This window comes from Trematomus bernacchii, unplaced genomic scaffold (assembly GCF_902827165.1).
Source record: "Trematomus bernacchii unplaced genomic scaffold, fTreBer1.1, whole genome shotgun sequence".
Classification (NCBI taxonomy): Eukaryota; Metazoa; Chordata; class Actinopteri; order Perciformes; family Nototheniidae; genus Trematomus; species Trematomus bernacchii.
Window position 1 is genome coordinate 11,090,804 of NW_022987973.1, and position 26,975 is coordinate 11,117,778.

The 26,975-nt window shown below is 41.4% G+C and overlaps 1 protein-coding gene across 3 annotated transcripts in view; it reads right to left on the reverse strand.

Moving 5' to 3' along the window:
• Positions 1-26,975, reverse strand: part of ankrd11 (ankyrin repeat domain 11) — a 103,928-nt gene that overhangs the window by 60,571 nt on the left and 16,382 nt on the right. For all 3 annotated transcript variants that reach the window (XM_034116568.1, XM_034116567.1, XM_034116566.1), the window contains exon 2: positions 12,150-12,225. The gene's annotated coding sequence lies outside the window, so the exon portion shown is untranslated. The remainder of the gene's footprint in view (positions 1-12,149; positions 12,226-26,975) is intronic.

Below are 26,975 nucleotides of genomic sequence, written 5' to 3' on the forward strand. Positions count from 1 at the left end.
ACACCAACCAAGGGCACAGAGGGTTTGTTTTAAAAAAAAAAAGCAATCTTTGCAGTTCTGCCTTCTCTCAGACCGAGTCAAACAGGAGAGCTGGTGTCAGAGTTGGCAAATACTGTACAACACAGACGCTGTGAGACCGAAACAAACACACGTAATCTCAAAATCCTGCCACAATACCACACAAGCCTGATTCTTCATAGGGCTACTGAAAGGTCCTCTACTGGCCTCTGAAATTCCATATGTATAATAGAAACCACAGCTTCTGAGAAAACACTATTGTCAAACTGCCCAATGGTCGAAGTGTGACAAGTCATCTGTTTTTAAAATGTTTTCTGTGATTGCAGTCAACACCAAAACATTTGTAAAAGATAACATACAATGAGAAGCAGTTTCTTAAAAGCTTTACAATGCTGAAATGAAGATATGCATTGTACTTAATCTCAAAATAACACTAAGGCAAATATAATTAGACTTTTTACAAAGCATTTATACAATTGAAACTGCATAGACATTTTATTTTCTGGATGCACAGTGTAATAGTTTTCTATCCAAGGCTTCACGTGAAATATGTTCATCACAGCTATAGCTGCAGTGGTCTTTATGTCCCCATAGCCATTTTGCCTCCAACCCACAAATCCATAGGAACACCTCATTCAACTATTTTGTATCAATATGTTTACTTTTCTCTCACATGGGAACGGGGCATTCAATTGAAACTTTCTGATACCAAAGCACAGTTTTGGTACCAGATAATCTGACTTCCTTTTCACTTTTAAAAACATCAAGACTACCAACAGTCTTCACTCAAATCATACAAGACAAGACTTTTGCTTCAATGCGCAATTAATAGAAGTTACTTATTTACTCGTCCAAGTAAATGGATGAAAAGGGTTTGAGGATTGGGGGGTTGTCAAAGCAGTGCAATTAAGTGTTGGCCAAAGGTCACACAAAAGGCCAACAATGTCCTGAAAGCAAAGAGTGTTGGCAGAAAACAGCACCGATAATCACTAAGAACAGAAACACACTTCCTGTGGTGTAAGTTGGCGAGTAATAAAAGTTGGAAACAAAAGGATGGTAAATGTTACTAGCCATCTAACAAAGCTTCAACACCATTATGTCTTTTAGATCAGAAGTCAGATTCTTGAAACCTACACCCCACCCCCCAATACCCCATAAAACACCCACACTAAAGACGAGACACTTTTTTCTAAACAAAAGCTGCCCCTAAACGCTCCTCCCCTTTGACCTTTTCTCTTCTTGACCGCAGGTCTTCTGCTCTCCTTCTGTCATGGTTTTCTACATCTCTGAGAACAATAAGACCAAGGCAGTGGAGCCCAGAGAGAGACGGCTAGAGAGCCACAGATGTCAGTCCCGACACCCCCCCTCCTGCTGCATTCAGCTCCCACCTCTGTTGGTCGACAGCAACAGGGGGCAGAGTATAGTGGTGTTGATAATAGAGGGTGTGTAGCGTAAACATGGGAAGGAAAGGGGGGATTAAAAGTAAACGGAAGGAGAACGGTCAGTATCTTGTGGAGAGAACAATACATTTCTGCCAACTTAAAAAAAGTAAGACAAAATGGTAAAAGTTTAACCTGCACATAATATAGGAAATAAGATGGTTTAGTTTTTAGATACCATAGGAGGGGTTCTACACTATAACCCATGCTGTGCATTTCTTGTACATTCATTCACACAATCAGTTCCCGTCCTCATCAACAGGCAGAGTGGCTATTGATCTTCCCTGAGGGTTTTCTATTTACAGTCTGCTGGTTAGTAGGGAGAGCAGGGAGGGTGTCTTCCAGAAACTTTACTCAGCAACCATTGATTTGTAATTAACCGGGACCCTGCATTCTCCCACATACTCTGTGTCTTGCAGATGCCTCAAGCAGAGGGCATGCATACACATCTCATTTCCATGTGACATCAGTGTTTCCGCCAGACCAGGGCTGAGAGGGCGTCAAACCCCGAGAGCGGGGGAGGGGGGGCTTGTGACGTCACGTGACTTGAATTTTGAATTGAGCCGTCCCTTATAGATACTATCTCTTTACGTATGCACACACACACAATTTTGAATTGCGCCGTCCCTTATACTATCTCTTCACGTCTCCCTGCCGACAGGGACACCCCTCCTGGCATGGTCCTTGGAAGATGCGGCGGTGTTTTGTTTTTTTTCGTCACAGGAACGCGCTTTGCTGGCGGCGAAAAGAATCCCACCAGACTCCTTTGCCCCTCAGAGGGATGTCCTTGTCCTTTTTCCTTTTCGTCATTTCAAGCGCTAAAAACTCTCGATTTATTTTTTTGGACTTGGTCAAATGACGCCAAGACGCCCCCCCTGGCGGAAACGCTGTGTGACATTATAGCCCGAACACCCCCAAGTAAAAACAACAACAAAACAACCAAATGTGAGTAAGGATGGACAATGATCCATACTCCATAAAGCAGATTTTGTTTCATCAAACCACTACAAACAAAGCATACAGATGTCTGGTAGTAAGAAAGGCTACACACAATTATGAAAACCTCACAAAGATTAGATGTAAAACAAATAACAGTTTTGGAAGTATTGAAAGGCATGTTTGTAACTCAGGGGAAAGAGACTATGCTAAATCTGATGGTACCAACCCTTCCAAACCCTCTTTGGAGCATGCTGGTCAATGACTGACCACTGAGCACATTAATAATACTGCATACTCTCTGTGTGTTTAAATTGCCATAGAACCATCAGCAAATACTTGTTTTCAGGTGAAACCTCTAACCTCTAACAAAGAGAGCTTGAGCAACAAATTAGGAGGATGAGGGGCTAAGGCAGACAGCCAGTGGATCTCACAGGGTGTGGTGACTCAATATCTCAGAAGAAGGCAAAACATTCCCGGGACAAACAAGCAAAGCGCGGGTTTGGCTGAGGGAGCAAGAAGCAGAGTGTCCCAGAGAGAGAGCAAAAGAGACACAGCAGAGGAACAGAGCTGACCAGAAGTTCCAACATGGAGACAGGAGCCATATGTCAGCACACAAGGGGTCTGCGAGGAAAAGTCTGCAAAGGCAAAGTCTCTCTTGTGCTCTGCCTGGTTTCTGTCTCTCTTTCTGCTTTCTCTGCTTGGTAGTAGTAGCATTACATATACCGCCCATCCCCCCAAAACAAACTCTCCCTTTCTGCTACTGCTTTTTACGCTGCAGAGAGACATGCAGGTTGGAAGAGGAGGGCCAGGAGGATGAAGTGGCGTGGGAAGGGTTAAGTCCAAACATATCCATCTGCTTCCTCGTCTGTCCTGCTGGCTGGCTGCTGGCTCCGGTCCAGCTTCTACACAGCCTGCAGCCTGACGCAAGGCATACACACAAACTGAACGGCACACATCAAAAAACACAACGCTGACAGGTTGGAGTATTTTTCTTTTGTATAAATAAAGAGGGAAAGGATTTCCAGATGGCCTTCAACAAGATACTAATGCTGTAGGCAAAATACCTGGCAAATACATTTGAGTAAATATGAGAATGGGTAAAGCATTTTACTACATTCAAACTGAGCAAACTGTAAGCACAATAACCTATTTACCTCCATGGAAATACTTGTTGTCAATTTCAAGAGGATAACATAACCATATATTTAAATGTATGTTTACATGAGCCAATGTTTACCCGAGTTGGTTTATGTTTTTCAAACATCCACAAAGAAGGTTGGTAGACTACAGGACAGGGCAGTTTCTTTGTGGCATTACACATACTTGCCCTATATTCATGTACAGGAATCAGAACAGAAAAGGATTATATTTTATAGTATTTGGTCTAATGCCTTAGCGTGAGGAACAGTGACCGACTAAAGCTGCCTGTAACTTGGAACACATACTAAAAACTACAGCACAAATCTTTCTAGCTAACCTCTTTGTAACAACAAGCATGAACACATATCTTGTTTCTCACCTTGAAATATCTGAACGAGCGAGCAAACAAATATCTCCCAGTTAGAGGACAACACCATTTTTGGGGATAAACCACTCACTGTCTGCCCACAGCTCGCCTTCAAAGGACCAAAGTTTATCAAAGATGTGAAACTTTGTCGGTCAGCTGATGATATCCGTCCTTGGCTGGTAAGCTACAGTTACCAAGGCCAGTTTGTTTACATTGTGTGAAGCAGCATTTCTGATATATCTCCAACGACATATTCCCCCTATCAGTGAATTAAAGTATAGTACAATAAACACCTTTATGGAGGTGCGTGTAGGCCTGTCGCGATAAGCAATTAATTGACTTATCGTACGATAAATAAAAATGAACTCGATAACTTTTCTGACCTCGATAAATTGCCGTTTACATGCGTGTTTGTTTACATAAGGATGTGACCAGCATTTTAGCCCGGCGCGCTGTGTCTGCCGGCCACTCTACCGGCCCGGCGCGCTGTGAGGGGCGGGGCTCACACACAGCCAGGTCAGGACACTCCGCGTGCAACAGCGTAGCAGCCAAATTAATAATATAGAGACAAGCAGGAGACAACGTGTGACTTTACTCAAGGGGAATTTGAAGTTAAAGTTAAAATGGTTGCAAAACCTAATTCCACATCTCCGGTGTGGGAATATTTTGGATTTAAGCCAAATCAACGAGGCGAACCTACGGACTTGAATGAGCTGGTATATCACATTTGTTTTAAAAAAGGTAGCAACAAAAGCTAGCAATTCACAGCAAACACGGCAGCTGGAGATGGAGAGCCCCCACCTTCCCGACAGTTTACAATCAAAGATGCATTTGCCCGACAATGCAAACATGTTGGTGTTCCTTGTTCGAAATCTTTGAAATACAGATTTGGATATTGCCGGTTGAGGCATCTGGGTTTTTGTATGGACAGTGGACTGTACATTTGACTGTTGTTTTAAGGAGGTTTTTTTTGCTTGTGAGACAATGTGTGCTCATATTTATTTATGTATTTATTTATATATAGAGAGAGAGCTCTGTTTTCCAGCCTGAGTCTATTTAATTTATTGTTTTGGATGTGTGTGATTTAATTACTTTTTTATAATTAAATGTATTCGTTTTGTTTATTATATATAATTTATATATTTGAATATTATTTCACACATTTCATTTGCAATGTTGAATGTTCAATAAAAAGTTCTGTTTGAAAGGATGTACTTGAATTATTATTATATATATATCATTATGTCAGTGGTCTAAAATTGACAATATTATCGTTTATCGCAATCATTTCCGGGAAAATGTATCGTCCAACAAAATGAATTATCGTGTTGATGCTTCGGGTTTAGATATGGAAGATAGCATGGGAAAATTCAAATGCTGAGCCTCCCAGCTCACTTAATAAAAGATATTCTTCATGGATAATGACTTTACATAATATTACAACCTGTTTGCAGTGTTTACATAACAGTTACAATAACTGCAGGATTTGTTGTCTGTGATTATAATCCCATTGAGAATACATGTAAACATAATACACTTCTAATTTCGCTAAAAGTGAGAAGGCCAATATGAGAAATAAGCTCGAACGACTGAGTGAAATCGTGCTCAGGTGCAGATTTTTTTCAGTAATGGGCCATCAATGTAATGAATGTACTTTCCTGGAGCCATCCATAAACAGCCGGACAGCTGCTGGGAATCAAAGGCAAGAGCATAAAGGGAGGGGACAACAGTGTACCGCTTCACACACCCTCATGAAAAGTTTGTTGTCACTGAGGAGAGGTTTTCTGATGAAGGAACACCTGCGTAGGGTGAGGCCCAAACCTGCCAAACCCTCACAGTTATGTAGCCTTTGTATTCCAACAACACCACAAAGAGACCCGTTTCTTTACAGTATTCTGTACCGGATTGGCAATGGTGAAGTTACCACGGAAAGACTTGTTTAGGCCTCTGATGTTGAGCTGAGTGTGTGAGTGAATAAGGGAGAGAGACACAGAGGGGCGCGCAGACTTACAGTATGTCAGACAACAAGGTCAGCCCATCCCGGGAGAGGTGTTGGCTTTCTAACCGAGTACAGCTACTTGAAACCAAGGTCAATGCTCTGTGGCTGTGAGAGGGACGGGGTGAGAGGGACGGGATATGCGGGCCAGGCCGGGAGAGCTCTGCCACATTGGCCTTTGCATGGGTTTGATGTGTTATGCAAGCTAAATGAGCGCATAACTGTGTGCTGGTATGCGTACATGCCTTCAAATAGATGGAATTTAAATCAGTGGCAGAAAATAAAAAGATCACTGAATACTACACGACTATATAAGGCAGTATTTGTCCCTTTGCTTTTCTTTGGAAGACGGAGTGTTGAGACTCTTTGCTACACAGTCACTTTACAGCTCTGGAAAGACCACTGCAGCATTATCAGTTTCTCTGGTTTGACTATTTATGGGTTTGTGTTTGAGTAACATTTTTATAAATGTTATTCTATAAACTACTGACTACATTTCTCTGTGTTAGAATTCAACAGAGACTGGAATGGAATGGCTTGGAATGTAGAGATTGAGATTTAAGAAAAGAATTGTCTGATGAGTGGTCTGCATCATAAATACAAATGGTAAATAATATTAATCTATTCTAGAAAACCATGTTGACCTATCTGCGACAGTACGTCTCTTTGTTGTTGTGATTCCCAGTGAGATCTTAGACCCATTGAAAGCAGGAAAACGTGAGTAGCTGTTTTGCCAAAACATCGACACTTAGATGTTGTGCCGTTGGATGCAGCTGGATGAGGTTATTTGACGAACAAACAAAACTTAACTGTGAAAGAAGGGAGGGCTACTTCAATGTTATCTTATCCTCCCCCACCTTGGACAAGAGCCTAGCAGCTCTAAAATTAGCCGTCGCATCTAAACAAAGTCTTTGGTGTAGCAGCTACACTTTGATGGGAACTTGGCTCATGGCTGGCGCACTGAAAGCACACTCAAGCCCATCTCAAAATACAGAGATGAAGCCAAGATAGAATACAAATGCAAATCAGAGACACACAGCCCTTGACTTTTTCCAGCCTTTCCATGATTCGACATTGAAGTCGCTCACTACAACAGTAGAATAAACGTTATATGTAGATCACCGATATCATTTGTAGAGTTGGGAAATATATAGTTCAATACTATCATCATAATATAATCCAATTGTGTAAATGTTTTTATCAATATGAGATCATTCCAAGAAAAACTGAATTTAAAATCAAACCAAATGGTGGCAAGCATGTAGACTAGAGGTTAATGACGTTTACCAGATAACCAACATTAACAAATATTTTCTCAGGGATTTGCAAGTAGTTGCCATATTATGATTATGACATTATATTTAATTGATTAGGCTACTAGTTACAAGCACCCACAAATCTAGAGTGAAGATAAATACAATAATTTGGGTGAGCCACAATGTCAAAAGAAAAAGCTGCATAACATATGTAGAAGTGATGCTAAAAATGTATAAGAATGACAGGATAAGAAAGGAGCAGATATGACTCACCAGGGAGACTGGGACATTAAACAACAAATTACAAGTTTCCAGTAGATAGCCGAATAAGTAGCTAGAAGAATACATGGCAATTCATAGACCACCAACATTGTAAAGCAGCAGCGAGTCTAAATGAGTCTAACCATCAGGTACAGATCCTGTTCGAGCGTGCGTGTATTAACATGTACTTAAGCCTGTGGAAAACAGTGCCTGGGAAGCAGCCATGACCTCCCAGCAAGAGCAGGAAGAAAATAAATCTGGATGAAAGCTAACCAACATCCTGTGCTCATGGCTGTGCAGAGATATGACTAGATTTTTCTAAATTGGCTTAACCACATTATTTGTATTGATATCTAAATAGCAGGAAGGTGATTAAAATGTATACACATTATTTTATTTTCCTTGTAAACCTTGTCAAAAGGTTTTGTAGCAATACATGGCTTTTATGACCCATATACAGTAATGCGTTCCTCAACACAGATTGACATTTACCATCAAACATTCCACTAGCAAAATATCCATTTCTAAGAGAGAAAAATGCAGAAAGAAGAAGATGCTGCTATTTATCTTTTTCATTTTCAAACTGACAAGTTACTTCTACTCACACACAATGCTAACTGGTCTGAACCTCCATTATACAGGTCACACTGGCCTCCCACTCCCACCCTACTAACAGTGGCAGACTGCCAGGTGGGAAAGAGTGTGTGTGTGTGTGTGTGTGTGTGTGTGTGTGTGTATGTTGTCGAACTGCATAAGAAAATGGAACAAAAACACATAATTTGGGAAGACAACCACACAACCTGCCACCCTAGGGAAATGAGACACAGACATGGTGATGTAGAGCCACTGGGCGACTAGTAAGTTATAGTACTGCATTCCGTTGCTTCCCGTCTCCTTGAAACTGTACGACCTACGGCAGACCCCAAATTCCCCAGCCTAAGATGTGAGCTCTCTGCCATTCAGCTCGCTATTAGCGTATTTCTCCGCACTCCATGCCACAGTGGCGTGCCTGTTCCCTGCAAACAGACTCCTTCTATACGGCATCAGTGTGCAGCCTGCCTGAGGGGGAGGACGAGGAGCAGCAGAGGGGAGGAAGAAGGGAAGGCTGGGAAAACAAAGCTTCTATAGTCGTCTCTCCAGCCGGGCCAGGCCGAGCTGCACTAGCGGGGGCGAGTTATGTAATGTGACTGGCAGGACCCACTTCCCTCTTCAGAGCTGCTGCACACAGTAATCCCCACTGAGGAACAAGCCCTGCTTTGGAGGAAGAGGAAGAGATAGAAGGGGAGCTGCAAGGGAGAGGGAGCCAGTGGAGAAGGTGTGATTACAGAGATTTCAGCCTTTCATCTACACCAAATCGAAAACACAGACAGCTCCCCTCTCAGCTCCTCCTGACAATCAGGGTGATATGAGCACTGACGGCTGGCTATAGCATAGAGAGAGGACACCACTCTCGCACTAACAGCCTGTGTACAACTAAACTTCCCCACATATGGTTACTCATACAACTATTGTCCAATTCCTTGGTAGTGCCCTCTGTTAGTATCGAATCATCTTATCGATGTTCTCTTTGAAATATTCGTTATGACGTAGCACCATTCACACTCTCTATCAGGTTTAAGTTTGTTTACGACAGAAGCCGTCGTGAAAATAGAAAGATCAGGGTATATGCAGGAATCCTGAAGTCACATTTAATACCTTTTAAGACCTTTTTTAAGACCCTTTTCATACATTTTAAGACCTCATCGCCACTTTGAGTTCTAACCGGTTACATTGGCGACACACTTTACCTCACATTATACAGTATTGATTGTCCTTCCTCCTTATCTTCCAACCATTTGGACGCAAACTTGCATTTCCCCATAACGATGTTGTTTAACAACCGGCGTAAACGGACCTTCGCGCGCTATCAAGCAGTGAGCGCGCGATGTCCTGTTCAGATGAGGTCAAATTCAACGGGATGCCATAAATAAACTACACAGAATCACACTACACTCCTACGCAATGATTACATTCAGGCACACTTTGGACAATTGATATACTTATTGAAAACAAGCTACAAAATGTAATACCTTGGAAAATGCCATTTAATACTTTTTAATAGCCTTCATTTTCGCTAAATTTATTTATCAACTTTTAATACTTTTTAAGACCCCGTGGACACCCTGAAGATAAACTCAAAATGTGACGATTATAAACCTTATGCACTTTTTTTCACTCAAAAGATGTATTGGTAATGGATGAGAGAATGGATCAAGAATTAGCTTGAAATCAATAATACAATTTATATCAATCTTATCAATTTCCCTTTGTAGGCCTGACTTCTTAAGTATAGTTTACACATCGCTGCTGAACTATACATTTATAGCATATGTTTATAATAATTCACCCTTAAAACCTTGGTTGGCACACTTGCAGGGTAGATTGGTAACTGGGGGATCAGCAAAGCAGCTGATCAAACAACTATTGTATAGTGTAGTTGCACCTCTTCATCCAGTCATGTTATAGAACCGTAATGCATATTATGCAACCACTTCTGGTCTACAATCTTGTTCAAGCATTTCTGCAGCAGAGCACTGAGGAATGTGAGAATGAATAGGCTTCTAGTCGCCACTAATGTAAACTACATTACTACATTACAGTGTCTCTACATTCACCCAAACCCACATGAAACGTAGATAGGGAGCAGGCAGACATATATGAGGCGGGAGTTTAATGAGGCTGAGAGGAAGTAGCACCGAGACAGGCTGATCACCAGGCACCTCAGTCAGCTCTGCTAACCATGGAGAGCAGGTGGAGGATTTAAAGCAGTTAAAAATAAAAGTCTGATTCTGATTTACTTAGCTGCCTGCCTGGAAACCATGTGACTGGCATCACATGAGGAGAGGGCGGTGGAGAGTGGCAGAGGGGGTGTGTGTGTGTGTGTGTGTGTGTGTGTGTGTGTGTGTGTGTGTGTGTGTGTGTGTGTGTGTGTGTGTGTGTGTGTGTGTGTGTAACAACCATAGGCCCACACACACACACACCACATGTACTCCATTCCTGGCACCATTATAAGCTTTGTGATCAGTTTCCTTGGTTTCCACTGACAGTAAGCAGATATAGGCAGCTCGGAGAGGTAAACAGACGCAGCTCTTTCTGGTGCACAGCCACAGGCACACAGACGAGAGGGGGGGGAGGGAGGGCGGAGAGTCAGAGACAGAGGGAGAAGGATTCATTTTTGCAGAAGATGAAGGGGATGAGTGTTTCAATATCTGAAGTGTTTCAGATATTGCAATGGGCTCAATATAAATATATATTGCGCATTCTGTAGAGCCCTTTATGTAACATTAGTGCTTATATGTAGTGAAGTCGAAAATAAATAATTAAATCAAATCAAATCTTGACTTTGAGAATCTAAATCTATTTGAATAAGGCGGTAATTGCAGATATACTGCCCTAAAACAGTGACCACATTTTATTTCCAAAATGAGGCTTAAATAATGTGTTGCTTCTTCCAATAGTGTGAGGGGCATCGGAGGTTCAGGCACTAAGCACACGGTTGCTCATTCTTTGTAATGATTTGTATTCTATGGTTTTCTTATTCCTAGAAAAAAAACGTCAGTTGATCCCCGTCGCTTGTGTTTGCAATGTTTTTGTGGATCGTAATTTTGCAATACATCTGCCTAAATGGGAAGAATATGTTTTTTTCTTTAGGACTGATGTGCCTCTGCAGTGAATTCAATCCATGATTGGACCCTTATGTAATAGCTAGTGTGTTAGTTATTGAATTGTTCAGACAACAATGTCCTTCATAAAGGTGTGGCTTGTATACAACGCAAGTAGTCTGATTGGTGTTGAACTGTGACATTAAGATAAAAGTGGATGCACTTATAATCTAGGATCTTACATAATCAGGACTTTCGGCTACAATCACATTGACCCAAGGAAGAGGTTTTGTGCGTGCGCAATGCATGTGTGTGAGAGAGAGGGAGGGCTTTTGTTTGACACATGCTAGTTCTGCACTACAGAGGCTGTGACCTACTTTTCATAGTCTCCAACATACACACACACACACAGCCTCTGACAAAGGGACAGGAAAGCAGAGGTTATGCATGCACTAAGCCCCATTCTTAATAAATGCATTCCAGTGGATAAAGCTCAATGCTGCTGTGCATTCAGCCTGCCTGTTGGTACAAGCAACTCCTGCACACACAGCCTCCTGCATGACTGACAATAAAGGGTAGTGCCTGATGCTTGTATGTAAGCACATATAAATACAAGCACAGACAGACTTCTTCAGAAAAAACACCCTGCACTGGTTGTTTGGTTAAACAAGAGGTACTTAATGTCACGTTACTATCATGATGTCATTTACAAGCTAAAGAAACTGCAAACATGCGAGACAAAACACATGTTCTCACGTGTCCCATCGCTGACACAAACATAAACTCCATTAAACAAAGAGTTACGACTTAAGAGGAGCCAATTCACCATATATTGTAAAGTGATGCATGTTCCAAAATGTAAACAGATAATAAAAAGATGCAATTGTGACGTTTGTTCTCCAGTTGATGTGCTCACAAGAGTACCTTCACACAAACATCATACTGTACTGCATATGTATTATAATGCCAGCACAAATCATCCATTTAAGAAACAAGGGCTTCTCTAAGCACTTTACTAATGAAAGCTGCTATAACAACTGAGCATCAGACTGGTGGTTAGAATTTTTTAAAAGACGGGATTCGTCAACATACCGATTCCATGGCTGTGGGAGAATGTCAGTGGGCTAGATCCAACTAGAAAACACCTGCCGTCTGAGTCCACAGAATCCTGAAAAACAAGATGAAAACAAGACAAAGCATTACTTACTGGCACAACACAAGCAGTTTCACATTCCTTACTACGGACAGGTATTGGGGAGGATGCAGAGGGTCATGTTTCTCTTCCCAGGATCTGTACAGCCATAGTTTTCTGCCAAGTGGAGAAAGGCCTATGGAAGAACAGTGTACAGGGGCACTAACATGCATTTGGTCCCTTTTTGACCCGACATTAAAGGTGGCGTATGTAATTCTGGAGAAACCAGCTCGAGTGCGCTAGAATTTGAAAATACACAACCGGAAAAAATCTGCCACTTCCTTACAGAGCCCCTCCTCCAACACACACGAACGCGCACATGACCAATGAGGGCACGAGATAAGTTTGTGCACAGATGGAAGGCTGACAGGCAGGTAGGCCATCCAGTTATTTTAGCCGGGCCGGCTAAAATGATTGGTCGTGCTTTTTACAGCGCTACGGCTTCCACAGATTACATTTTTTTATTTATTTATTGTCAAAGCATTTAATATATGCATTGCTACCGGGATGTTAAGAGCATTCCATGGAATATAACAAAAAGTGTTTCTGAAATAAATTACATACCCCACCTTTAAGCACTACAAACATGGTCTTTACATTTTTTATAAACCAGCTCTGTCATTGTGCTTTAATGTGGTTATGATCACAAACCTATATTTGTTCTGAACTGTATGCACTGATCTCTAAGCTTCAAGTATAGACAAATTATCAGTTTACCATATATACATGGGCTGTTTCTTGGCTTAAGATGTAACCGCAGATAACCCCCGATAGCACTGAAAAAAATGCCAAACAATTTTTGTGTGACAGAGCATAAAAGAACATGACAAATGGTTCCAGCTGTACATTCACCAAATATGTTCAACACCATTTTTTATTAAACCCTAATAAACAGTCTTTACTTTGGGCTGCATGGAAAAACATTAATTAAGCAAGCCAACAAGCTGATTGGTTTTGCCAATACAGATGCTCAAATATGACAGTAAAATTAAAACATCTGGGCCATTTGTGTAGGCAATTTGAATGTTCATTATTTTCACGTCGCACCGTCACAATAGTTACCAAGTCACATTAGTTACCAAGTCACATTACTTTTATTATAATTTTTTCTTACTCGATGTCTCAATGGACTTTTTCCAAACTAATATACACTCAAATACCCACATTTAGGATGCTATTGATAGAGGGTACAGATTTGAAAAGTATGCTCTTTTATCACTCTCAAATTGTATGAAAAACTATTTGTGAGAGTGTAAGTTGTGAGAGGGTAAGTTTCTGGTTAAGGACTGTCGAAGTAGCAGATAGGGTACTGAATACTCCTAAGGTCAAATAACTGATTGAGTTACAAAGCAAGGTTACTGATTATGTAACACTGGGCCCTTGTTGTATACAAATAGGAGACAATGCAGCAACAAACCCCTGAGTGTATTGAGCTTTTTCTGCCCTTTGTATATTTCCATATCTGGTCTGCAATAAGAAGCTAAATAAAAGCAATGTAATGTAATGCAACAACTACATTTGACGTGCCAAAGCCCTGTGTCCAGTCCCTCTCATGGTCCTAACCTCTCTGGCTGGCTGGCTGCCCTTCCCCCAGTCCCCTTCAACTATGAGGACAAGGGTTTATCAGGATTTAGGAGGCAGGACACAAGGGGCGTATTTAACAGAGGCCCAGTGTCGGGCTAAACTGATAACATTCCACTGATTCTGGGTTTCCCCCATTATTTGAAGCCATATTTGTTCCATCCATTGGGTTTTAAAGCATCACAATGGGAGTAAGGACCAACATTCAGTAGAAACTAGCCATAAGCTAAACACCATTTAACAAGACATACTTACAAGAGCCTGGGAAATGCATTTTACACCAACATCTACATTTAGATTAAGGTTTACGTCCTTACTTATTATTACCAAGTGGTAATTGATATCTCTGCTAAAGGACAATATCAAACAGGAACCGTGTGGAGGGTTTTACGGGATAGAGCACTAAGGCTGATAGTACATGCAGGGTGGCAGGTGGGTACGCGGGACAGGATTAAGGCCTCACTGGGATGGCCTAAGTGGAAAGGAGGATGATGGTTGGATGCGTATTTGTCTTTGCTCTGAAGTGGAACCTGTGGGGCTTTCCCAGCGGGAAGCACGGGATTGACGGATTGTAATAATCCAGCCAGGAAGCAGAACACTTCCCTCACAACAGAGTTTTGGATACAGAATACAGACAATCCCCCTTGATAATCACGTACAGAAACGCTAGGAGACACAATTCCAACCAAGGATTATAAACTATGAAGAGCACAGCTACAGCAAGATGTATCATACTGGAAGCACATCTATAAACTCTTTGCAAGTCTTTAATTCTGTCCGAAACCATTCCCAAGCATTAAGACAATCTAGCAGGCAAACCATAGATAAGGAAAAATGACAGCATTTGCGTAAAATGAGAATTTCTACAGACAAATTATTCAAGAAGCCTCTGAAGAAGGTAAACTTTGATATATTTTGTTTATAAAAAAGATAAAGAAGTCGTCAGAAGCTGTGTTTTTTCATTGAATTTACAAAACCTAACAGGGCAATAAACAAGACACTTCAGAAAACACTCGCATGCGGCTTTCACACCAGTTCTTTTCCCTTTCTAGCTCCTAGCGAGAGCTTTTCTGGTTCAGCTCCGGTTTCCCTTTTCTGCTCCCGCTCTGTTCACACCGCCCAGAGCTGCCGCTGCTGCGTCATGACGTCACCGTTTACATCGCTGATTTTCTCCCAACGGAGCTCACAACAACAACAACGGGGGACTGCGTCGGGTCGATGATCGTGTTGCTTTTAATCATACGAAGCCAGATTAAATTAAATAACGACTTCTCCAACCTTATACTTTTCTCCAGAGTGCCGTGGTTCATTGTTTATTAATGTGTTTCAGCGGCATTTACCGACCGCTGCAGTGCTGGCTGCTCTTCCACGGGAGTTTATTCTCCCGTTAGCTCCGGGTTAGCTCACACGGCTCTAAAGTATTCACTGTCTGACTGTCACACAAGCAGCTGGTACATATCCCCAGTTCCCCTTAAGTGAATGTGTGTCAGTCTGAATTGACGCTGTTTGGCATCACAACGCTGTTATGAAAGTTTCTCTGGTATAACATGGGTGATGTTAGCATAGCAACCGAAGCTAAACTGACTACTTGCTAAGCCGTTTTCTACAGGCACTTTTTACGGCGTATTTTTCATTATGATTCTACTTGTGATAGTCGGACATGACAACCTGTGCAGCCCATGTATTGATTCCATCCGATAGCTGCTATAATAACAAACAAAACGTCTGCCTGCTCTCCACAATGATCAATAACAGCGAACGGATGGTCAAAGTAAGGTACAAATAAACAGAATCACACGAAGCCTGGTTAGTGTTGCCTGACTTTATAAAGTGTGTTTTTTTTTATAAGTGTGTGGTTGCCTTCTAGTCACTTTGCTCAGCGCTACTGCTTGTAGGCAGGCATGACGAGACTCTTCAGTCGACCCATGTTCAGGGGAGGTGGGTTTAGTTTCCTGCACGCCTCGACGTAAGAGAGACGTAAACGACGCCGCCTCTTAGCTCCGAAGCTCTTGCTTCTAGACCGACAATTTTTTGGAGCTGGAAGTGAACCGGATTCCGGAGCTAAGAGGCGGCGCCGCTGCGGTGTGAACAGGAAAAAACGGTACTTTTCAGGCTCTAGCTCCGAGCCGGCGCTGAAAACGCGTTGGTGTGAAAGGGGCAACATTGAGCCCATTCCTCAGCCCCAAAGAACCCAGATGCAATGGATAACCTTACTGACAGCCAAGGAGAAGAGATAAACACTGGGTGCTGGTTGAAACGAGATTCCTTTTTAAATGCAAGCGTTTACTGATTTGCCAAAGTATTAATTGCGGGGCTGGCATTTAACGCAACTTTATGAAACCGACAAAACAACACATGCACTTACTGCAAAGGTGAGAAAGAAGTGAAGGGTTTGAATGTCTTCATCAAGCTTTTTGTTTCATTAATTAACATTTACTGCCACTAATACTGTGTTTAAAACAAAAAATGCCTTCCATTATGGACTTTCTAAACTACCCCAGTATCTTAGAACAATATCTGATTGACTTTGCACTAGAAGTAGCCAAGCATTACAGCCATAACTAAAAATGTGTGCCTCCCATGTGTTGTTCTACCATGACAACAGATCATACAAACCACATATTTGCCCAAGCAAGTGGTCCTATTTATTCAAATGATAAAGAACTCATTGACAAAGTTCCAGTTTAGTTCCTTCCATCAGTTTAAAAGTTAGTAAAGTGAACTGTGTTGAAGAAGACATTTCCAACCAACCCAACATGTTGACAGGCTGGAGTTGTTGCACACTGGGTGGCAACGGAAGGCTCCTTAGTAATGGTTGCTTCCTGGCTAATTAGCTTTTACTAAGCAGGAAAGAATCAGAGGGCGACACATGTGGCACACGCACAAACATTTCTACGGGATTAATTTACACAAAACAGAAATGAAATCCTCAATCAGATTAGTCACAAAGATAAAATAATACTAATGTTTTCAATACATTAAGCCATGTCATATTTATGCACACAACAGTGGCGGTGGTGAAGGTCAGAGGAGAAAGGTCAAACTCCTACCTAAAGTTTGGCTTTATTCAACCTGGCGTAGTAAAAAAGTGCTGCCTCCACACTGGTTGGCGCTGAGGCCAAACACTCAGCATTATCATGCATAATTACTCCACATTTCTAGTTCTGCATCACCATGACAACATGCCTGCATATTCAATTTGTCTACATGTTCACTGGACAAGCCCCTGTTATCTAACAACTGAAATATCAGCAGTACGTTTAAGAGCACTTAACTGAGATTAAAACAATAGACCAGAGAGAGACTGCTGGTCCCATGTGCATGACCAGTGATGACATATGACCTTGGTGTGCGTGTGTGTTAAAGAGGGAGACCCCCACTGGGTACTGTGGGATTAAGGAGGAGTCAGGGGCTCTAATGCTGGCTCCAGGACACAGGCATCTTTTGTCCTGCTTCTCTGTCATTTGGCATCTGATTACAACAAACTGGTATCACTGCTGCTTCTATATTGGAAATATGGACCAAATAACACAGAACACACCAGTGTGCTCCTGCAGGGCTACAGAGCACCTCTCCAGTCAGCCCTGTGTCTGGCTGTCCTATCAAAGAACAAATCGGAGCCAGCTGAAAGGCGACCTGCAACAACAGCGCTGACCTCTGTCTGATTTCATAAAGCTTGTCACAGGCCTCATACACATCATGCAGGGAGATTCATTCACGCTCCCACTGCAGTGTTTGCAGCACAGTAGATCCTCTCCAACAAAATCACAGGCTGGCTGAATGTTGTGGAGTTCAGATGCAGGACACAGTAAGTACAGGATTAGAAAAGGTTGGCACAGAATCTGAGCAAGAAAAGACAGAAAAAACATGTAGCGCTGTTTTGGATTGATGAAATAAATCATGTTTATTTGGCTAGACTTCAGTAATATTACATGAGCTTAAAGCTGTGTCGTTTGCTGTCCGATCAATAGCAATGTGGTAAAGCAAGTAAGGTCACATCGACAGAAATGAGTCTAAGTGTGTTTGAAAAAGCTTTAGCCGTGTGAAATAAATGCAGCCCCCTTATCGATTTGAATAGGGACACAGTGAGGGAGCCAATACAGCGGTTGCAGCAGGGAAACGCAGGGCCATCCTAAATAAAAACATAACTCCACTTTAGGTAGAACTTCATCAGACGTGACTCGCTAAGTGCTGCCCTGGCCAATCAAATATGTGCAGGGGCAGATTACTTTGTAACATTAACTTTTAATACTACCGTTTTCATTCGATTGTGACGCTACATAAAATGATTGCAGCAGTGAATATTCCTGATCAGTAAAATCCTTCCTCGTAATATTTGTATCAACTGCAGTGAAAAACTCTCTTTGGCTCTCTGATACAAACTGGTTCCCACCAGTTTCTGAAACAACACCCTGCCATCGACATTAGCGTCTTACATTATTTTAACGCAGGTTTGTTATCAGTCTAATTGGTCACTAGGTCCTTACAAAGACCAGTGAGCATTGAAATGTGATTTTGTATTTTACTGAATAAAAGAAAACGGAATAATAACAGTGTTTTTCTTCCATAGGCAACATAGCAACGCCTGTCATTCATCCTACTGTGTTAGCCTGATAAAGGGTATATGGTATGCTGTCTGTCACTGGAGAGCTCACGGTGTACGTGCTGTGATGTCGACGATGAACCCACCTATATAAAGTCTAAACAAAATAAACAAAGGGAAGCAACAGCAGCTCAATACAAGCGCCTGGGCGCCTCAGTATGTCATAGCATCAGGTATCGGAGCTTATTGTAATATCTTCACTAATTAGATTCGGTCATCTGCCCTTCCATGCTCAAACACTGGAGAGGAAATCTGACACTGAAGGGTGTGGGGAGACAGCTGGGGGGAGGGGGAGATGGGCCAGGGGGAGGAGAGGGAAAAAGAGATGCACACCACACCTCTCCTCTTCAAAAACATCTACATTATTGATAAAGCCTGACTTCTGCAGGGAGGGACCACAGCACACTGATCCTCCATAGCTCCAGCGTGAGCAACGCAGACAGCACCTTGGCAGCTCCTCTGAATCCGCCGATCTTAAGAGCAAATACTCTAGTGCGAGATTAAGCATCAGCAGCACACAGGGCGACGGCAATGAGACGTAATGAAAGCAAATGCAGAAAGCTGGAAGAGAAGGGGTGAAAGAGGGAGCAGTTAGGAAAAAGGTGTCTATATTAAAAAAAAAAGATTAAATGGTGAGTCTGTCACAAGCTGGGATGGGTGGGTACCAGCAGAACAACAAACCAGCTAAATAAAAGGCTGATATTAAATGAAGGGCTGCAATGAGAAGGCAGCAGTACCCGTGACACACTTAGCGACAGCGCTTGTTTGTTCGGCAAAGCCATGCCGCGGCAGGCTCGGCTCACTCGCTCAGCTCCCCTCGCTACAAATCTTCTGCTGTTGTCAAGGTAACAAGCTCTCTGGACTAAAAAAAAAAAAATCACATTCAAAAGATGTTTTTTCAAATGCTGGCCTCAACCTGAAACTTGCATGTGTTCTCGATATACAGCCTGTGCCTGTTAAACATTCCCAGCACATAACATTAAGAGTGTTTTCTCTGATGTGCCTGGAATGGAAATGAAAGATAGCAATAACAATAGTGGTTGGAACAATCATAGTAATGCTTCATAACCATTAATCAATTTTAAATTCAATTAATCCATGGCCTCATCAAATAGACAAAAGCTCAACCAAAAGCTGCCTCTGTTCTAAATACAATCCTGGCTTAATGGGTGAAACGTTAATGGAATTGTGTCCAGTTTATGATCACAAGGAATAATATATACAAATACAAGTTATAAATCGAAAAGCATGCATGCTGTTCTCATATATAATGACTACAACCTTGGCTGGGTAAAAAATGTTAGCAACCTAGAAATATGTGTAATGTGTTATGGGTTAAGGGCTAAGTCTGTTACGTTTTGACAAAGTCCAATTTAAAGATTATACACTGAAATGTTTCCACTCGCTGAACAAGTAATACAATGGTGCTCCACCATTATTCAAGTGTTGCACTAACAATATAGTTGCCAAATATATTGCTAAATGCATATCATACAGCTTTAGAACACAGTACACATAGGATCATGGTACTATACTTTGAATGGATATCACCACCAGTGTTGGAAGTAATGTAACGCAAGTAACAAAGTAATGTAACGCATTACTAATGAAATGTGGGTAATATACTACCCGTTACAATTCTCAGTAACGCAGTTACAACTAATTTTAACCCGAAATTAAATGGTGTTTTGTTTTTTAAGAATTCACTAACATCGCGAGACATTCCGACACCAGAGAAAAATTGTGCTGGTAGATTAGTAAGCATGGTGTTTACGTAATCAGTCAGGCTGATCTTGATGAGCCTGAAGGGTGTTCTTTTCCCCATAATGACCAAGTCGCTGCACATTATCCCGCTTACTACATGGCCAGATACTAAACAAACTAAGGAATCAACTCCCAATATTAATTGAAATGATTTTATTGACTTAAAATGATCGTATTTCTTCCGCTAAGAAAAATAAAAACTCCGTTCCACGGCGCACCAACGGCTGGAACTGCGACAACAACTTTACGGCAGCACTTTCCAACTCTGTTCACAGTTTCTAATCCACTGTCACTACCCGATCTGCATCCCTGCCCGATCTGCATTGCGCATGTGCGAGATGGTCCGCCATATTGGACAACTCCGTACGGCAACCCAGTTAAGTACATTGTCAGAATAAGTGAGAAATGGACTTAACTTCTGTTAGGCAGCTATCATACTGAATAAATATTTACTGTGAATGCATGCAAAAATGTATGGCATTAATAATGTATATCTAATTACATTAACTGTGAATGTCTTTCATTTTATTTAAAATTAAATAAAATTACATAAAATATTTTACATAAAAAAGTTGATTCAAGAACAAATCTCTGTTATTAGATCAGTAATCACCTTCAGACATGTATTCTCTCAAATGGTTGTAAAATACAAAAGTCTTCATTCTGTCAGATGCAATGCAAATCGTGCATCCGTTTAAGTTTAAAACTCGCGCATGCGCAATGCATATTGGTCAGCCGTCTAGACGTCAAGTGTCCTATTTGGGTTGCCGTACGGAGTTGTCCAATATGGCGGACCATCTCGCACATGCGCAATGCAGATCGGACAGGGATGCAGATCGGGTAGTGACATCCACTAACAAGTCCTTAAACACTGCAGAGCCCATACCGTGTTCCTGTTAGTGTTTACTTCTTGTCTGTCTTCTTCTGTTCATTTATCTGACGTCCAGCGCTCCGTCTTTTACCCTCTTTTACTTTCTCTTTCTTGATCCTCCTTAGCAACGGAATTGACCAATCAGAATCGAGTATTCAACTAAGCCTTGTAATAAAAGTTGTTAGTAGCCTTAAGGGCCTACACAGTTGCTGCACTAAACTACATGTTAGCATTTAAAATACCTAGCCATTATTTTGCAGTTATTTTGGTGAAAGTAACTCAAAAGTCATATAAAATTAGTGTAACTCATTACATTTCAAAGACAGTAATATTGTAATGTAACTTATTACTTAAAAAAGACAGTAATAAGTAGGGATGGGTATCGTTAGGATTTTATCGATACCGGTATTTTTCGATACTTTTCAATAATTTGAGATGTGAAGATGTGATGTGAAGATTAAACAGTCATTTTATTGTAATTTATTTTTATTTATTATTTAATGTAACTTTTTCAATGTCATACCAAGCAGGTATGAGTGTGTTTGACAGTGTGTCTCTGGAAGGGGGGCGGTAATTAGGGGCAGTTCATAAATCCATGTAAACATGACCATTATTCAGTTAAAACGAGACGCTGCGTGCGCACCTCCTAAACCGGAAGCTCCGGTCGGCTAACCATTATATTGCGTTTATTATTTATAATTGTAATGATGGATTATCAGTAATCATTTTAAAGTTACACAGAGACATTGGATTAACTGTTTTTATGCCCTTAAACACAACTTTTGATCACAAAACAGCAAAGGTAAGACATAACTATCATCATGGCTACGTAAAGTGAAGATGTTTTCTTGCTCTTTCCTGGCTGCTAGTTCAGTGAGTTTTGGTCGTACAGTGATGAGACTTGCACCAATGGAATCAGCTTTCATGTGATGTGTTGTTTGTGCAGATAAAATTACGTAGAAAAGATTGCTTTTGCCAGTTATGTGCTAAAGTAGCCATTAGCCCTGTTAGCCCTGTTAGCCCGTTTTGCTAAGTGTTGATTTAGACTCTTGGTGTTGGACTTCTGTTCCGTAGCTCAAATGGTTAATATCGTCTGTTAGCTGAGTTTTTCCCCATTAAAGGTAGGGTATGTAAGTTTGAGAAACCGACTCGAGATACACTTTTTGTTATATTCCATGAAATGCTCTTAACATCCCGATAGCAATGAATATCTTAAGTGCTTTGACAAAAAATCCATAAAAAAATGTCATCTGTGGAAGCCGAAGTACTGTAAAAAGCACGACCAATCATTTTAGCCAGGCCGGCTAAAATAACTGGATGGCCTACCTGCCTGTCAGCCTTCCATCTGTGCACAAACTTATCTCGTGCCCTCATTGGTCATGTGCGCGTTCGTGTGTGTTGGAGGAGGGGTTCTCCGGTCGTGTATTTTCAAATTCTAGCGATCTCGAGCCGGTTTCTCAAACTTACATACCCTACCTTTAAGTGGGTATGCATCATTAATAGGTTGTTAAATGTTAAGAAGCCTTGAGACACTGTTTCTAGCAAGATGTTGCGTCTGCCCCTATGGTCTTCCCCCCGGGAGTCTCACAATAATAAGAGCGCTGTTAGGAGAGATGACGAGTGGCATTCACAGTGGCCAATCAGTGGTACTCAAGCCGGATACGTCACACGGGATGAAGGTTCCCAACCAACCAGAATTGTTTAAACTAAGGAAGTAGCGTAATTCATATACCGATAGCAGCACCGTTTGTCCAGCGGCTTAACGGTATACCAATACCGTCCAATCAGGTACCGGTACTGACTTAGTACCGGTTCTCGATACCCATCCCTAGTAATAAGTAATATGTAATTTATTACATTTTGGAAGTAACTTGCCCAACACTGATCACCACCATAGCTAGAATTTCAGTGAGATAGAAAACTATTTTATCTGATACAATTTGTCTAATACATATGTAATAAAAACAATTGCAGGAGCAGACTAAAAGCAGCCAAATAATTTATTCTTTAACAAAATATGTATCTTTCAGGAAATATAACATGCTGTCTTCTTAAAGATGTAGCTTACAGGACCACGCATTGATCAGTTTGTTGATCATTCAACCCTTTATTGTTTTTGTCTATAATTGAGGTGTTTATTTATATGTACTGTTTCTATTCTGATCTTTAAATTCTTATGATTATATACATTGAGTGTAAGCCGGTAGCCCCTTGCAGCAGTGTTGTTATAGCAACAAGGGCCAGAACTGCTGCATAGACAAAACATGAGAAAGCAGAGGGGCCAAACAGGGAGCATGGCTGTGGATGTATGATGTAATTAATGTCGACGAGTGAGCACATTCTGATGTTAGGACGAATCAGATCTGGATTTGCCACATCACAACAGCAGCCAATCATTAAAACGCACCAGTTCCACCACTTACCAAAACCGTATATAGTATTTTAGTGTTTTAGAGATGACTATAAAAAACACATATCCACATTCGGACAACTACTCACACTTATCATTTTTGCACTTATACTCTAGTTGTTGATATAATGAAGACAAAACTACCAAACTGGTTTTCTTAGTGAGGGGTGTTGATGTCACATATGCCTGTTTCACACACCGAACTTGCCACACTGCTGGCTTCGAACATACTGTATTTGTTAGATCCAAAATACACTTGCCTGTAGGATGCACGTCAAAACAGCCTGTCCTATTATTTTCTAAATAAACCTGTCGACGGGCGTGGGTTGGACTTGCTGCCCTTCAACAGAATTTGCCACTATCCTATTTTAAAGCATGGACACTGGTTGATGCTGCAGAATAGCAGCAGCTCTTTTTCGCTCCCTGCATTGGCACATCCCAGCTACTCTGCTGATTTCTTCTCTCCACAGCTGTAACGGAAAATGATAAACCAGGCTAGAAAAGCATTCTTACTTCTACAGAAAGATGCCCTTTATTGAACTCCATGAGAAGTCAAAGCACTGTTAGCTTTGGTCCATGATAATATATTTCCAGGTAAGCACACATTCAGTCTTTTTTCTCTCCACATTTTTCTGTTATGTGTACACTACAGGAAAGGGGTGAAAAGGTTCGCAAAAAAAAGTTCTAGTTCCATATCTTTTTGGTGTGAACGCAAAATCCCAGGAACTATCGGAACTATTCCTGGGAAAAGTACTCCGGTGTGAAAGCGCCTAGCATGGTACGTTTTGCTTCACATCGACTATAAGATAAAACTGTAATATGGAACCTTTGAAATATGAATTCAATTGTACACGTAGAAAGCCATGAGTCAAAGCACAGCGCACGGAGCGGTCCATCCATCAGCGGCAGAAACAGCAGAAGCTCCGGTAAGGATTCTTAATGTGTCGAAAAAGCAGCGAACACACACACACACACACACTGAACGTTTAGTTTTCGTTTCTATTATTCATATCTGAATAGAACAACCCAATAAATACTATACAGCAAACGGAAAATCCGACAAATATGCGCGCCGGCAAAAATACTTCCACACATCAGTGTTTCCCACAGAATTTGATTCTATTTGTGGGGGCACCCCGGCAAGAAAAGCCAAAGGCCCCTTAACCTATTCGGGTGGTCCACGCATCCACCCCCCCCTCAAATAAGATAATATGCGAGTTCATGGCTACTGTAGACAACGTTCTTGTTGCGTTGTTAATGAGTGAAACACACCGGAGTTGAGGATCTGTGGGGTTTATTCTCCCAAAAATATAATTTAGGCATTTAGCGCCTTATTCCAAAGCGACTTACAATGACCAATTACAGGGACATTCTCCCTGGAGTAACCGAGGGCTAAGTGCCTTACTCAAGGGCACACTAGTAGTGGTGTTCCAGGCAGGATTTGAACTCGCAACCTTCCGATCATCAGCCCACCTCACTATCCACCACCAAAGAAAAAAAAAAGAATTATAAAAAAAAAAAAAAAAAGAATAATATTATATATATATATATTTTTTTTTATGAGATCCATTTGTGGCGGACGATATTTAATTGTGGCGGCCCGCCACAAATAAATCAATGTATGGGAAACACTGCACATTACGCACTCATCATGAAATGAAAGCTTGAATTTATCATCTGAGGTCAGAATTACTATATAATATAGGTATATACATGTTGATACAAGGCTAGGCTGCTGCCTGACTCAATGCTGCCGTTTTCCTCTGATTACAAGAAAAGAACACGCGTTGTAGGGGATAATTAAGCTCTGTGTTTTGCAATGAAGCCGGCATTCAGGAAGCTGTGCTCGGATGGCGTAGATATGGAGGCGACTTTTTTCCTGGGGAGTTTGCATGTCACCTTGTCGGGCTAGTTCTCTCTAAACGCTCAGAAAGATCCACACTTTCCTTTCTTACAATATTAACGTAATTACCACGCACAGCTCTGAATGAAGTGTAAGAGGTTTTCCGGCTACCGCGTCAAAGCACACGCCGCGCATACTGTAGATGGAGTTTTTCTTTCTTCGACTAATAGACTGATGAGAAATTAGACAAAGACTTATTTCGCCGACTAACGTTTAGTCGACTAATTGGGGGCGGCCCTATTGTACACAGTGCTAAAGACAACCACATCATTTGGTCTTGCTGTACCAAAGTAACACTGCCCAGATAAGATACAAGATTCTTTAGCGTGTTTTTCTCAAATGGACTTGTTTCTTGATTACAATGGCTTTCATCACTTGTACAGCTGTTTCGGGCTAGTCTCACTTAGCTAGTTCACAGCAATCAATATTTTCTGCATGTCTTCCTTAATGGCCCTGTGCATCCAATTAAAAAAACAACAGGATAACAGAAACTCGTACCAATGCAGGAACCTGATCTGCAGTGTCTAGTAGAGTGTATAATATATATATATATATATATATATATATATATATATATAAATCTTTCTATAAGGTTTTGACTATGTTAACATTTGGAACCCAACAATCAGCAATACGTTTTTTGCTAATGCGTGTGAGTGTGTGTGTCTGGCACTTTCGCAGCACTCACTCTATCTTCAGAGGCAAAAACCAGGCAAGCTGTGGAGCATTGTAAAACACACTTAATTAAAACTAATCAAACACACCTTGGTTAGGCCTTTCTACAATCACCAACTGGTTTGGTCAAAATAAACACTTTATTCACAGAGTTAGACACAAAAATGATCCTGCTCTACAGCTAATTTCTCTTGCTGCTGGCAGCAGTCTACTGAGCAGCACTCTCACTCGCTCTTTGGAGGCAGACTGGCAGAAAAGAAAAGCACCCAAAAAATAAACCCGTCAATGTACTTCCAAATGTCGGCAAAAAGCCAAATCACTGTATTGTATGGTATATTTGGGTTGCAGTGTTTTTAAGCATTGCCTTATACAGTTACTGAAGGCCAGGCAGCCTATTCACTCGCTCTGTGATTTGATTTGAAGAAGGTTTGCTTTGTCATTCAGCCTCACACTCAACCTGAGCATTTCCACAGTTCTTCCATTTGTCATTTTCAGTTGCCATGGTTGCAGTGAAAGACAGATCCCTCTGAATATTGGAAATGGAGGAGTAGCAACACATGGTACATTATCGACATGAACACCCGCACATGCTCTAACACCACAGAACACGTCGACTGACTGAATGCCTGCGGCCATCCGTTCACCCACACATTTCTCAGCCAGTGAAAAAGTAGCCATTAAATAAATATCTCCGGTTGGCACAGATTATCTCACACATATTAAATCACGTATTCAGCTGTAAAACCATCACTCCAGTTCCACACAGGGATGTGAAACTTTCTATCAATGCAAAATGTGTCTTCCTTAGAATACAATATGCGTGTTTACAATGCGGATCTAGCACAACCATAAAGATCACACAGTATGGCTGCAAGTGAAATTGTGTGCATCATGCATGATACCGCTGTCACCTTGACAA